Raw genomic sequence first — 12,403 nt, forward strand, 5'->3', positions numbered from 1 at the left:
TTTTTTTTAGTCTTTTTAAACCCTGAGGAAAATGACTATTCAAAGCATCTAATTTTCCTGATGCAAAATGGTTAGTGCAAAACCCTCACATGTTTGTGTGGTTGGATTTTTGGAAGTGCCAGAGAAAGCAAATTAAATAGCTTGTTGATTGATTGAACTTCATGTGTGTAGAAAAGGATGTTTCTCAAGATATATATTTTAAGTAATCAAGTAATCAAATAAGAAATGCCTATTGAGGCTTTGGAGTAGGTGCTGGATAAACTCTGGAGCATTTGAGAGGCGGAGGGTGTGATAGGTAAGAGTTTTAGAGACATAATTACACATAGGAAACATGTAGAGGATAGTTGGGTTAGATTTAGGAGAGAAGGAACAGGCAGGTCAAGCAGCCCCCCCCCCCCCCCCCCCCCAGTGGGAGTCACCCTGATAAAACAGGTATGCCGTTTTGAATACTGTTGAGGGGGATGACCTCTGGCACTGAGCCTGGTGCTGTGGCTAAGATGGGAAGGGGGAGAAAGAGGCAAGCTGCAGTGTAAGGGGATTCAATAGTTTGGAAGGCAGATGAGAGGTTTTGTGTAGGAGATTGGGAATCCCGGATGGAATGTTGCCTCCCTGGTGCCAGGGTATGGGATATCTCAGATCGAGTTCACGATATTCTTAGGTGGGAGAGTGATCAGCCAGATATTGTGGTCCACGTAGAGACCAATGACATGGGTAGAAAGGGTGAGGAAGTCCTGCAAGAAGAGGGCAGTGAACTGGAATTCTCTGTATGTGTATTGTTTAGATGGTTGGCTCCTTCCTTGGCTCCACCCTCACCGACCCTAATATAAACTCTGGTTTTCCCACCTGACTTCAGATTCACCTGAGGAATATTGTGTGTACCGGCCATTGATTGTAAGTTATTGAAAGCATGCTGGTACTCCTCACTTGTCTCTGAGTGCAATCAGTCGCGTTACAGAGAGTTCAGGGATTTAGCTGCTAGGTTGAAGAAGAGGACCTCCAGGGTAATAATCTCAGGATTGCTTCCATGCCATATGCTGGAGAGATTAGCAATAAGAGGATAAGATATGGTGTAGGAGGAAGTGCTTCACATTTCTAAATCACTGGGCTGCATTCCAGGGAAGGTGTGATCTGTACTGACAGGATGGATTGCATCTAAACTGGAAGGGGATTAATATCTTTGCGGTTAGGTTTGTTAGCCTTGTCGCAATGAGGATCAACAAGATTTTCAGGGGGAAGGGAACCAGAATATTAGAGTAGTTAGAGTGAAAGAGGATAAAAGTCATGCAAGGACTGCATGTATAGACAGAAATCATAGGTTTATACATGACAGAAATTTTCTCAGGTGTGTTTATTTTAATGCAAGGAATATTGTTTGTAAGGCTGACAAGGTTAGGGCATGGATTGACATGTGTGATTATGATGTTGTTATTAGTGAGACTTGATTGCAGGACTGGCATCTTAATGTTCCAGGGTTCCGTTGCTTCAGATGTGATAGAGAAAGGATGAAAGGAGGAAGGGTGGCATTGATAGTGAGGGAAAATATCTCAGGTGTGCAAAGTCTGGACAACCAGGATGACTTGTCTACAGAGGTCATATGGGTGGAGTTGAGGAGCAGGAAAGGTGTGACCACACGAATAGGATTGTATTATAGACCACCCAATAGTCCTAAAGAATTGGAGGAGCAAATCTGTAGAGAGATAGCAGACTGAAGTAAGAAGCAGAATATTGTGATAATGGGAGATTTTAACTTCCCAAATATTGACTAGGACTCGCATACTGCAAAAGGGGATGGATGGCTTAAAATTTGTGAAATGTGTTCAGGAAAGTTTTCTAAATCAATACATAGAGGTAGAAATGAGAGAAGATGCAATAATTGATTTACTGTTAGGGAACAAGACAGGTCAGGTGGCAGATGTATGTGACGTGTAGATGAACATTTTGGGTCAGGGACCATAATGTCATTAGCTTCATTATGTTTGGAAAAGGATAAGTCTGATCTTTGTGTTGGTATTCTAAATTGGAGGAAGGTAAATTTTGTGGAAATGAGAAAAGATCTAGGAAGTGTGGATTGGGATATATTGTTTTATGGCAAAGTTGTGATAGATAAGTGGATGGCCTTCAAGGGAGAAATTTTGAGTGTGCAGAGTTTGCATGCTCCTGTTAGGATGAAACACAAAGTTACTAGGCCTAGGGAACCTTGATTTTCAAGAGATATTGGTGATCTGGTTAAGAAATAGAGGGAGATGTAAACAACAAGGAGCTAATGAGGTAATTGACGAGTACAGAAAATGCAAGAAAATACTCAAGAAATAAATCAGGAATGCAAAAAGAAGATGAGGTTGCTCTGGCAGATAATATGTAGGTAAACCCGAAGTGGTTTTATATATTAAGAGTAAAAGGATAGTAAGGGACAAAATTGGTAGAGTGGAGCCTCAGGAAATGGGGGAGATCTTAAACAGTTTTTTTTTTGCATCAATATTTACTCAGAAAACTGGCATAGTGGTTCAAGAAGGAAGAGTCCTGGAATAGATGAAGATTGAGTAGGAAGAGATGTGTGCTGCTTCACAGTGAATAAAGATAGATAAATCTCCTGGGCCAGATGTGATATTCCATTGGACTTTGAGGGAAATTAGTGTAGAAATTTCAGGGGCCCTGGCTGATATATTCAAAATATCCTTAGCCATGGATGAGGTGCCAGAGGATTGGAAGGTAGCTCATGTTGTCCCGTTGTTTAAAATGGCTTCAAAATTAACCAAGTAATTATAGGCCAGTGAGCCTGATGTCAGTGGTAGGTAAATTGTTGAAGAACATGATATATAAGTATTTGGATTGTCATGAGCTGATTAAGGATAGTCAGCATGGTTTTGTGCATGGTAGATTGTATTTAATGAACCTTGTAGAGTTTTTCGAGGAGGTAACCAGGAAGAAAAATGAGGAAAGGGCTGTGGATTTTGTCTACATGGACTTCAGTAAAGCACATGGGAGGTTAGTTCAGAAGGTTCAGAAACTGGGTATTCAAGGAGAGGTGGTAAATTGGATTCAAAATTGGCGGTGTGAGAGAAGACACAGGGTGGTTCTGGGTGGTTGCTTCTCAGATTGGAGACCTGTGACTGGTGGTGTGCTTCAGAGATCCATGTTGGGACCATTGTTGTTTGCTGTATATATCAATGATCTGGATGATAATGTGATGAATTGGATCAGAAAGTTTACTGATGAGACAAAGATAGGAGGCATTGTGGACAATGAGGAGGGTTATCAAAGCTTGCAGAGGGATCTGGACCAGGTAGGAGAATGAGCCAAAAAATTGCAGATAGAGTTTAATGCAGATGTGTGAGGTGATGCAATTTGGAAGGGCAAACCAAGGTAGGACATATACAGTAAATGGTAGGGCACTGAGGAGTAAAGAGATCTGGGAATACAGATGCATTATTCTCTGAAGGTGGTATCACATGTGAACAGGGTTGTAAAGAAAGCTTTTATAAATCAAAGTATTGAGTATAGGAGTTGGGATGTTATGGCAAGGTTGTATAAGATATCGGTGAGGCCAAATTTGGAATATTGAGTGCAGTCAGGGTGCCTAACTACAGGAAGGATATGAATAAGATTGAAAGAGTACAGAAAAGATTTACTAGGATGTTGCTGGGTCTTCAGGGGTTGAATTACAGGGAAAGATTAAACCGGTTAGGACTTCACTCCTTAGAGCGAAGAAGAATGAGGGAGATTTGATTGAGATTTTCAAGATGCAAATATGCTTTTTACACTTTGATTGGGGATATAAATATGAGAGATCATAATTTTAAGATGAAAGAGGAAAGGTTTGAGGGAACATTAGGGGGAAGATTTTCACCCAGAAGGTGCTAGGAATATGGAATGAGCTGCCATCTGATGAGGTAAATATGGGGTTGATCATGTGCTTTAACAATAAATTGGATAGGTACATGGATGTGAGAGGCCTGGAGGGCTATGGAATGGGAGAAGATCAATGGGACTAGGGAGATGTGGGTCAGCATAGAATAAAGGGGCCAAATGGCCTGTTTTCAGTGCTATAGTGTTCTATGGTTCTAAGTATTTTAGAAACCAGAAAACCACACAGCCAATTAATTATCTAAACCTTGAGTATGTTGTACTTGGATATCTAATTGCCTAGTAATTAGATTCCATGATGTAATGCTTTTGAGCATTTCATGATCTAATTTTTATGAAAAATGAAACACTGTGGAGTCATGAACTCTGCAATTTCTGCTCCAGAATCCTCCTTACTGCATGCACTGACATCTGACAATATGTAACACACTCCTAGATATTACTTTCATGAATTTTATTTGAATTGGAGTGGCCACCCTGGTCACAGGATATTCCTGGAGCGGCAGGCTTTCACAACATCTACGAAGAGTGCTTCTGAGTGACTTCACAGAATGAGAGGAGGGCAGCTAATCTTCACCATTCATGTGCGCACCCTCTACCCCCCACTTTACCCCCCCCTATCAGCCACCAAGCTGGAGCAAGATTTCCTTGGCTTTGCACCCAAATATTTTTGCAGTGTTGGTCAACATACTATTTCCCTTCCTATTTGCTTTTATCTATTGTGTGCAAAGACTTACTACACTGGTCCATAGAACATTTTCCCCAATGCTATCAATGTGAAGAGAATACTCTTGTCTTTGTTTCTTAAAACTAGTGTGACTAACCTGACATTTATTGACATTCTAACATGCAAATACCTACTTGCTCAATTTGTCTAAATCAAGTTAGAGCCTTTTTTGAGGGATATTGGGTTCTGGTTCAGAAGAATAGGGAGCTGTATAGCAGGTATAGACAATGTAGAGCAAATAAAATATTTGAAGAGTATTAAAAAACTGCAAGGAAAACCTCAAGAAAGAAATCAGGAAGGCTAAAAGAAGACATGAAGGAAAATCCTAAGGGTTTCTATAGGTATATTAAAAGCAAAAGGATGCTAATGGGTAAAATTTGTCCTCTTAAAGATCAGTGTGGTCGGCTTTATTTGGAGCCAAAAGAGATGGGGGAGACTCTTAAATGTTTTTTTGATCCGTATTCACCCAGGAAACAGCCACAGAGTTGTGGGAAGTAAGGAAAACAAGTAGTGAGGTCATGGAACCTATACAGATTAGATTGGAGGAAGTGCTTACTGTTGTAAAGCAAATAAGGGTGGATAAATCCCCGGGGCCTCACAAGATATTCCCTTGTACCTTGAGTGGGGCTAGTGTAGAAATTGCAGGGGTTCTGTCAGAAACCCTTTAAATGTCATTAGCCATGGGTGTGATGCCAGAGGATTGAAGAATAGCTCATGTTGTTCCATTGTTTATAAAAGACTCCAAAAGTAACCTTGGAAATTATAGGCCAATTAACCTGATGTCAGTAGTAGGTAAATTATTGGAAGGTGTTCTAAGAGATTGGATATTCAATTATTTAGATAGCCAGGAACTGATTAGGGATAGTCAACATGGCTTTGTGCATGGTAGGTCGTGTTTAACTTAGAGAATTTTCGAAGAGGTTACCAAGAAAGTTGATGAAGGAAACATTGTGGATATTGTCTATATGGACTCGAGTAAGGCCTTTGATAAGGTCCCACATGTTAGTCAAGGGGAAGTTAGTCAGGAAGGTTCAGATGCCAGGTGTTCATGGTTAAGTAGTGAACTGGATTCGACAATGGCTGGATGGGAGATGAGATGCACTTTTGGTTGCAAGGTGTCGATGTCCTTTGGGAGTTTTCAAATTCCATGTCTGTCCAGGAATGAAACAACAGTACATTTCAATCAACTCTTCCCAATGAAAAAACGCAAAGTTAAGGATTGATGACATTTCAAAGTGCAGGTGGATGAGGGAGTGACATTTCTGCCTACAGCTGGGTCTCTGTGTGCATTTAACATGGGCCAATGTTGGGGGTAATTGAGGTGCAGTTTGTATCATTGTTATTGAATCAGCTTTGCACGAGGAAGTAGATTGTTGGATTATTCTTTTACTTATTGTGTGGTGATTCAATGTGAATGTATTTTGCTTTAAAACTGCTGGAAGTCATTGTTAATATTAACTTGAAGTCGTTAATGAAAATTGTGCAAACTTCATTTGGAAAACTGTGTAATGTGACAGGTTTTAAAAGGAATGTGATATCAGAATCTCCTTTTCATTTTGCCATAAATGTGAATTTGTGCTATAGGAATAGTTTTGCGAGCTTAACCTATCTGTGAGTAAATGATGCATTCTAGCAACATGCATCAGAAAAGTTTAAGTGGGTTATCAGTTCTATTCTCTATAGATATGATCACAATCTGGAATTCCATGTGTGAATTCAGAGTACAGTACCCAGTAATCTGTGTGTACAGCTTTGTTCTAATACTTAGTCTTATTGCTGTGTTAAAGGAGGTAATTAAAGCAATGCAAGGTGTTGCAACAAGTCTACAGACACTTCATAACTCAAGCAATGTTCATGGAGCTCTGCATCCTCACCATGTGTTTGTCGTTAACTGTGAACCTGGAATTCTTGGAGATGTCAATTTTACCAAACCTGCTGTGAGTATTTGGGTATACTGTATAACTTCAGCTATGTGTTCATTGAGAGGAATTTTAACTGATTCAAAAGTAGTGAACATCATGGTTAAAACCACATTCACTACCTATCTCTAATTTAACAAAAATATTTTTATGAAGTTTTGAGTTGATTGTCTCCTTGAACTTGTGCAGTTCATGATGTGGAGGTGTTCCATTGAGATTTTGGGAGTTTCAAAATTTTGACCCACCAATAATGAAGGAGCTGAGATGTATGTCACCCCCTATTTAGGGGATAATTGAATCGCTATGCACCTGTTAAACTTTAGGTTTTGTTGACAAAAGAAGCTTGGGGAGTTGCAGCAGTGCATCTTATAGGAATATGAGGAACTGTTGTGGTGCAATGGGGCAAGGAGTAAATATATCTTATCACCTCTCACCTTGTTTTCATTCATTTTGTTTTGTACTATCCAGAGTTAGACCAAGTAAAGCTACTCCAAGACCACCAAAGATTGGTCTGCACTAGCAAACGCTTGTTATTGATATAGCAAACTCTTTTGCATTATCTCAACTGTGAATATTTATTTATTTATCTTTTTATGTTTATTATTTTCTCTCGTGGCACCTTGTATGAATGTAACATCTACTTTGTGTGTTTTATGTTCTTTTGTGGGTGCAGCAAGACAGAATTTCCTTATATATGTCATTTCATCAAATTGACTAAAGTAGTACATTGATAAAACAGAAATCAGAACTTTTATCTGGCCAAAGTGAGAAATTGAACAAAGCAATCAACCAATTTAGTGCCATAAAAATGTACAGATTTGCATATTATGCAGCAATACTACAAAAGTATTTTTCCATACTTGTATGAAATATTAACAATTTTTATTTTGGCTATTTATGATGTTCTGAGATAGCATTGATAATTTTCAATTTGCAAAATTCTTTTTATCTTTGGTGTGTTAAGTTTATGATTTTTCAGTCAAAAGTGATAGCTCCTCGCCAATGAAACTTAAAAGTCATCAATTAGCCAACCTTTTGTGGCAAATAGAAAATAATTTAGTCAGAAATCTGACTCTTACTGCAATAGAAAACCAAAGATCACCTGATATTCACGAGATCCTTGTGGAATATCCTTTACTTGCAGATATATTGACAAACAGTTAAAATAGAACAAAATGATGCAAATAAATAAAGAATGTGTATTACTATTTTATGACTATAGATTGAAAATAAGGTAAATTAACACAGCAAAGAAATGAATATTTTGCAAAATATTAACTACTTAATCCATGATTATAACCAATTTGTTGTCAGCTGGATGATGGCTAATAAACTAGATCTTGTAGCCCTACAGGTCAGATGTGGTCAATCTGCTGTCCCAGCATCTGATATGTTTGGTAATGATAATTTGCTTTTGTGGGTTTGTTTTATTTAGCAAATAAAAGGCATAGATGAACCTTAGTGAACGTAAATAAAATTAATAAAATATTTATTTATTCAGTGAGATTGCTTAGAGTTAGAAATTATTGTGCAGTTGTCTAAAGCCCTAGTTTGACCTCATCATGGTGATCATGGAATTCCCTATTACTTGGTCCACACCAAAGAGATTCAGGCTCATTTGAACATTAATTACATGCTATCAGAGATCTAGTTTCAACAGCTCTCCAAGGCACTCTCAGGGTAAATATGTTCCATGCCACTTACCATAAACATATCTATTCTTATCTAGCTCTCTTATGGGAATGTTTTCCTGCAATCTCAACTATCTATGCTCTCTTCTTCTTCTTTGGCTTGGCTTCGCGGACGAAGATTTATGGAGGGGTAATGTCCACGTCAGCTGCAGGCTCGTTTGTGGCTGACAAGTCCGATGCGGGACAGGCAGGCACGGTTGCGGTGGTTGCAGGGGAAAAAAATTTTTTATATACCTCAAAAATATTCTATCTTAACCACCTCTTCTAGAGAGGAAAGGCCCAGCTTCTCCACTCTGGTCTCATAACTGAACTGCCTCATCCCAGGGCAACACCCTGGTTTATGACTCTGAGCAGGTCCTGGTAGATTATAAAATGGTGACTGTTAATGCACTATGCAGAAAGGATGTAGGCAAAAGGCAGGAAACTATAGGCCAGTTAGTTTAACATTTGTAGTTGGGAAAATGCTTGAAGCTATCATTAAATAAGAAATAGTCAGGCATCTGAATTGAAATGGATCCATTAGGCAAATTGCAGCATGGATTCAGCAAAGGCAGGTCAAGTTTGACAAATTTACAAGAGTTATATGAGGATATAATGAGTGCCTAGTTAGAGGGGAGCAGGTGGACATTGTTTACCTAGATGAAATGTGCCACTTGGAGAAGCATCCCTTTGAAGAGATACTGTGTGAAGTGGCCTCGTGTGGGAATAGACTATTTGTCTAATTTCTCTGTAAGGAGAGGCCAAAGGAATGGTCATTTTTGAAGGAAGATAAATGTGCCACACCATGACCAAAAGGGAAGGTCACTTTGAAAGCCTGACCCACAAAGGGGTTCTGGAAGCAGAGAAATACTGCATTTGGATTGTGACCATTGTGACGGTTCTTTCAGCTGACCCATGAAAGGGTTCTGGAAGCTTTGTGAAAATTATTCGTTTTATGTCCCCTATGCAAAATGTTTTGATTGCCACTCCTCTGAAAAGGATATTTCTTTGGAAGCATCTCAACAAGGATTTAATGAGTTTCATGGTCTCTCCCACCTCGTTCATAAATACTTCTTTGCATCAATTCTGGATTTTGGAGACTGGACTTTGAACTGACATTCCAGAATTGGGCCTGAACTGTAATGGTTATAACATTGGACTAATTTCTATTGCTGCTGTCGGAGTATGTAACAGTACATTCTCCCAATGTTTGCGTGAGTTTTCTCTGGGGGTCTGGTTTCCTCCCACAATTCAAAATGTACCAGGGGTGTAGGTTAGTTGCTTGCAAATTGGCCGGGATGGACTCGTGGGCAGAAATGGCCTGTTATCGTGCTGTATGTCTAAGGTTAAAGTTAAAAAGTAAAACACAAGCAGACACTACAGTTGAAGAAAAACACAATGCAGGAGAAACTCAGCAGATCAAACAGTGTATTTTATATAGCAAATATGCTATACACATAACAAAGGTTTTGGGCTTGAACCCTTCATCAAAGTATGAGCAAAATGTAGGCATGTAGCTGAACAAAATGGTGAGGGGATGGGAAGGGGCAGGACACAATCCCAAAGGCAGGAGGAAATAAATGGATAACGGAGGGAGGGCACACCAGCAAGCAGGAGGAGGGGGGATGGCTCTGTGAATGGAGAGGGAAGGGGTGGAGAGCTGGAAGAAAGAAGACCAAGGGAAAAGAAAAGTAGGGAGAATGCAGAGTAGGCTAGCAGAAACTGGAGGAGAGATAATAATGCCATTTGGTTGGAATGTGTGGTCTTGGTGGAATAGTTTGAGGCTGTGGAGAGACATGAGCATGGGAGTGAGGCATGGAATTGAAGTGGTTGGCGAATAGGAGATCCCTGTCACTGATGCAGGCAGGGTGAAGGTGCTCAACAAAACAATCTCCCAGTCTGTGCCCAGTCTCTCAGATGTAGAGAAGGCCACAAAGAGAGCACTAGATGCAGTAGATCATTCACATGGATACACAAGTGTTACTTTACTTAAAAAGACGGTTTGTGGTCCTGAATAGTGTTGAGGGAGGAGGTGTGGGTGCAAGTGTGGGACTTCATGCGGCCACATAGGAATGTGCATGGGGCGGAGATGGGGAGGAATGAGTGGATGAGGGAGTCAGAGGGGGAGTCATCTCTATGGAAGGTGGAGAGGGGAAGATTTATCTGGTGGTGGGATCATGTTGTAGGTGGCCAAATTTATGGAGGATAATGTGTTGGATGCAGAGGCTAAATGGATGGTAGATAAGGACAAGGGAATCTTGTGTTTGTTGTGTCTGGGTGCAGAGGGAGCCAGGGCAGATGAGTGGGAAATGGATGAGGTGCGGGTAAGGGCTGAATTAATGGTGGTGGAGGGAAAGCCATGTTTGTGGAAGAAGGAAGACATTTCAGATGATCTAGACTGGAAGACTTCATCTTGGGAACAGATGTGGTGGAGATGGAGAAATTGCAAGAAAGGAATAGAATCCTTACAGGGGACTGGGTATGAAGAAGTGTAGTTGAGGTAGTTGTTGGAGTTGATGGTTTTGTAAAATATGTGTGTGGAAAGCTTGTCTCCTGAGATGGAGACAGAGAGATCAAGGAGGGGAAATGTTACTAGAGATGGACCAGGTGAATTTGAGATTGGGATGGAAGTTGACTGCAAATAGAATGATGTTGATTAGCTCATCACGGGTGCATGAGGCAGCCCCGATGTAGTCGTCAGTATAGCGGAGGAAGTGTTGAGGGGTCTTGCCCGTGTAGGTTTGTGAATAAACCATTCTTTGTGAATAAATGGGATGAAATGACAACCAAAAACCTTCCGCAAATGACATTATTTACTTTTTGATGCTAATACAACTTCAGGGAAATGTTTTGAATTTTTTGAATAACTGCATTGAAGTTCTTATTCCTTTTATTTCACTCTGAGATTACTATTTGAGAATTTTTTTTCAAAAAAATGCTGGAAAATAAATAACCCAATTTATGTTTATTGTTCTTCAATTTGCAATAAAACACATTTAAAGGAAAGGCAAGTACTAGATGAGCTTTTGGAAATGTAGTCTTTACAATGTTGAGGTTTAAAATTCTGTAAAAGGTAGAATACAGGCAAGTTGCCAAGGTATTTTCTTCTCAGTCTATAACCTTCAATGGAGAGGACTGATTTATGTCTGTACATGCTTCTGCCTTTAATTGAATACTTGAGTCATTTTAGTTTTTAATGTGTAATGTATGTAGAGAAGTTGCATCAAGTATTTCTGACTATGAGGAAGGGAGATTGTTTGAAACATACCACTACCACTGCAGATCTTAGGATACAACAAATCAACTGATTAAAGTATACATTAAAGTATGATTAAAGAATGAAAAATAACTACATAAATTTATTTTTAAAAATTCTATGTTCCAGTTTCTGTTCAAGTTCTTTTTCTACTTTAGAAAAGTGCTTAATAAAGAATGAGCATTTTCTCATTGTTATAATGAACTCAATGAAATAGTCATACACACACCTCATGTTACTGATACCACTGAAAACTTACAGCAGGTAATATTTGTTCAGATTGTAAAGGATTCTTGGCTGATAGGTAAAGTGTTAAAGGCAGGAATGGATGCTACTATGCAGAGGTATTAGAGGATAGTAGAGGAGAATCCACCAGATAATGAAACATTGCATGTAGGGAAGGATACCATAGATGAATGATGGAAGATAGCACCTGTCATGACCATCTTCCTTTATAGACACTTGGAGAGATTAGAATGTCGATGTTATGATTCTTTCAAACAAATCCGTACTAAATTTGAGCTGCGTATTAACCAGTTTGGCAGATGTTGACACTGGTTCCAAGAACTGCTGGTCTTCCTTCGAATGTTCTTGGTCATCCTGATGCATTCAGGAAATATATTCTTGAACTGCTGTTCTCACAGCTTATCAAGGTTAACAATCGCTATCTGTTGACACTTATTGCCAAATGATTTTGAACATCATTTCTTTCTCCTAATGGTCCATTAATCATAAAACCAAGCATAGTTTTGACCACGTAAGGTCCAACTCCCACACTCTATCATATTTAGTGGTTCTTGTGCTTTGGTAAATCTGTACCAATAACCAATTCAATCTCAGAGTTGATTTTGTGTAAATAAACATTTTTCATATGCACCCACGGTTCAATGTCGTTTTGATGAAGGATGTTTCTTTTATGCACAGCCATAGTTTTTGAGTGTATACACCCAGGAGTTCACAAAAATCA

The 12,403-nt window shown here is 39.4% G+C and overlaps 1 long non-coding RNA gene across 1 annotated transcript in view; it reads left to right on the forward strand.

The window, feature by feature from the left end:
- LOC138753268 (uncharacterized) overlaps positions 1-12,403 on the forward strand; it is a 100,888-nt gene that overhangs the window by 34,021 nt on the left and 54,464 nt on the right. Inside the window, exon 4 of the long non-coding RNA XR_011351065.1 lies at positions 6,379-6,528. This is a non-coding gene — a long non-coding RNA (uncharacterized lncRNA). The remainder of the gene's footprint in view (positions 1-6,378; positions 6,529-12,403) is intronic.

The sequence above is a fragment of the Narcine bancroftii genome, chromosome 1 (assembly GCF_036971445.1).
Source record: "Narcine bancroftii isolate sNarBan1 chromosome 1, sNarBan1.hap1, whole genome shotgun sequence".
NCBI lineage: Eukaryota > Metazoa > Chordata > Chondrichthyes > Torpediniformes > Narcinidae > Narcine > Narcine bancroftii.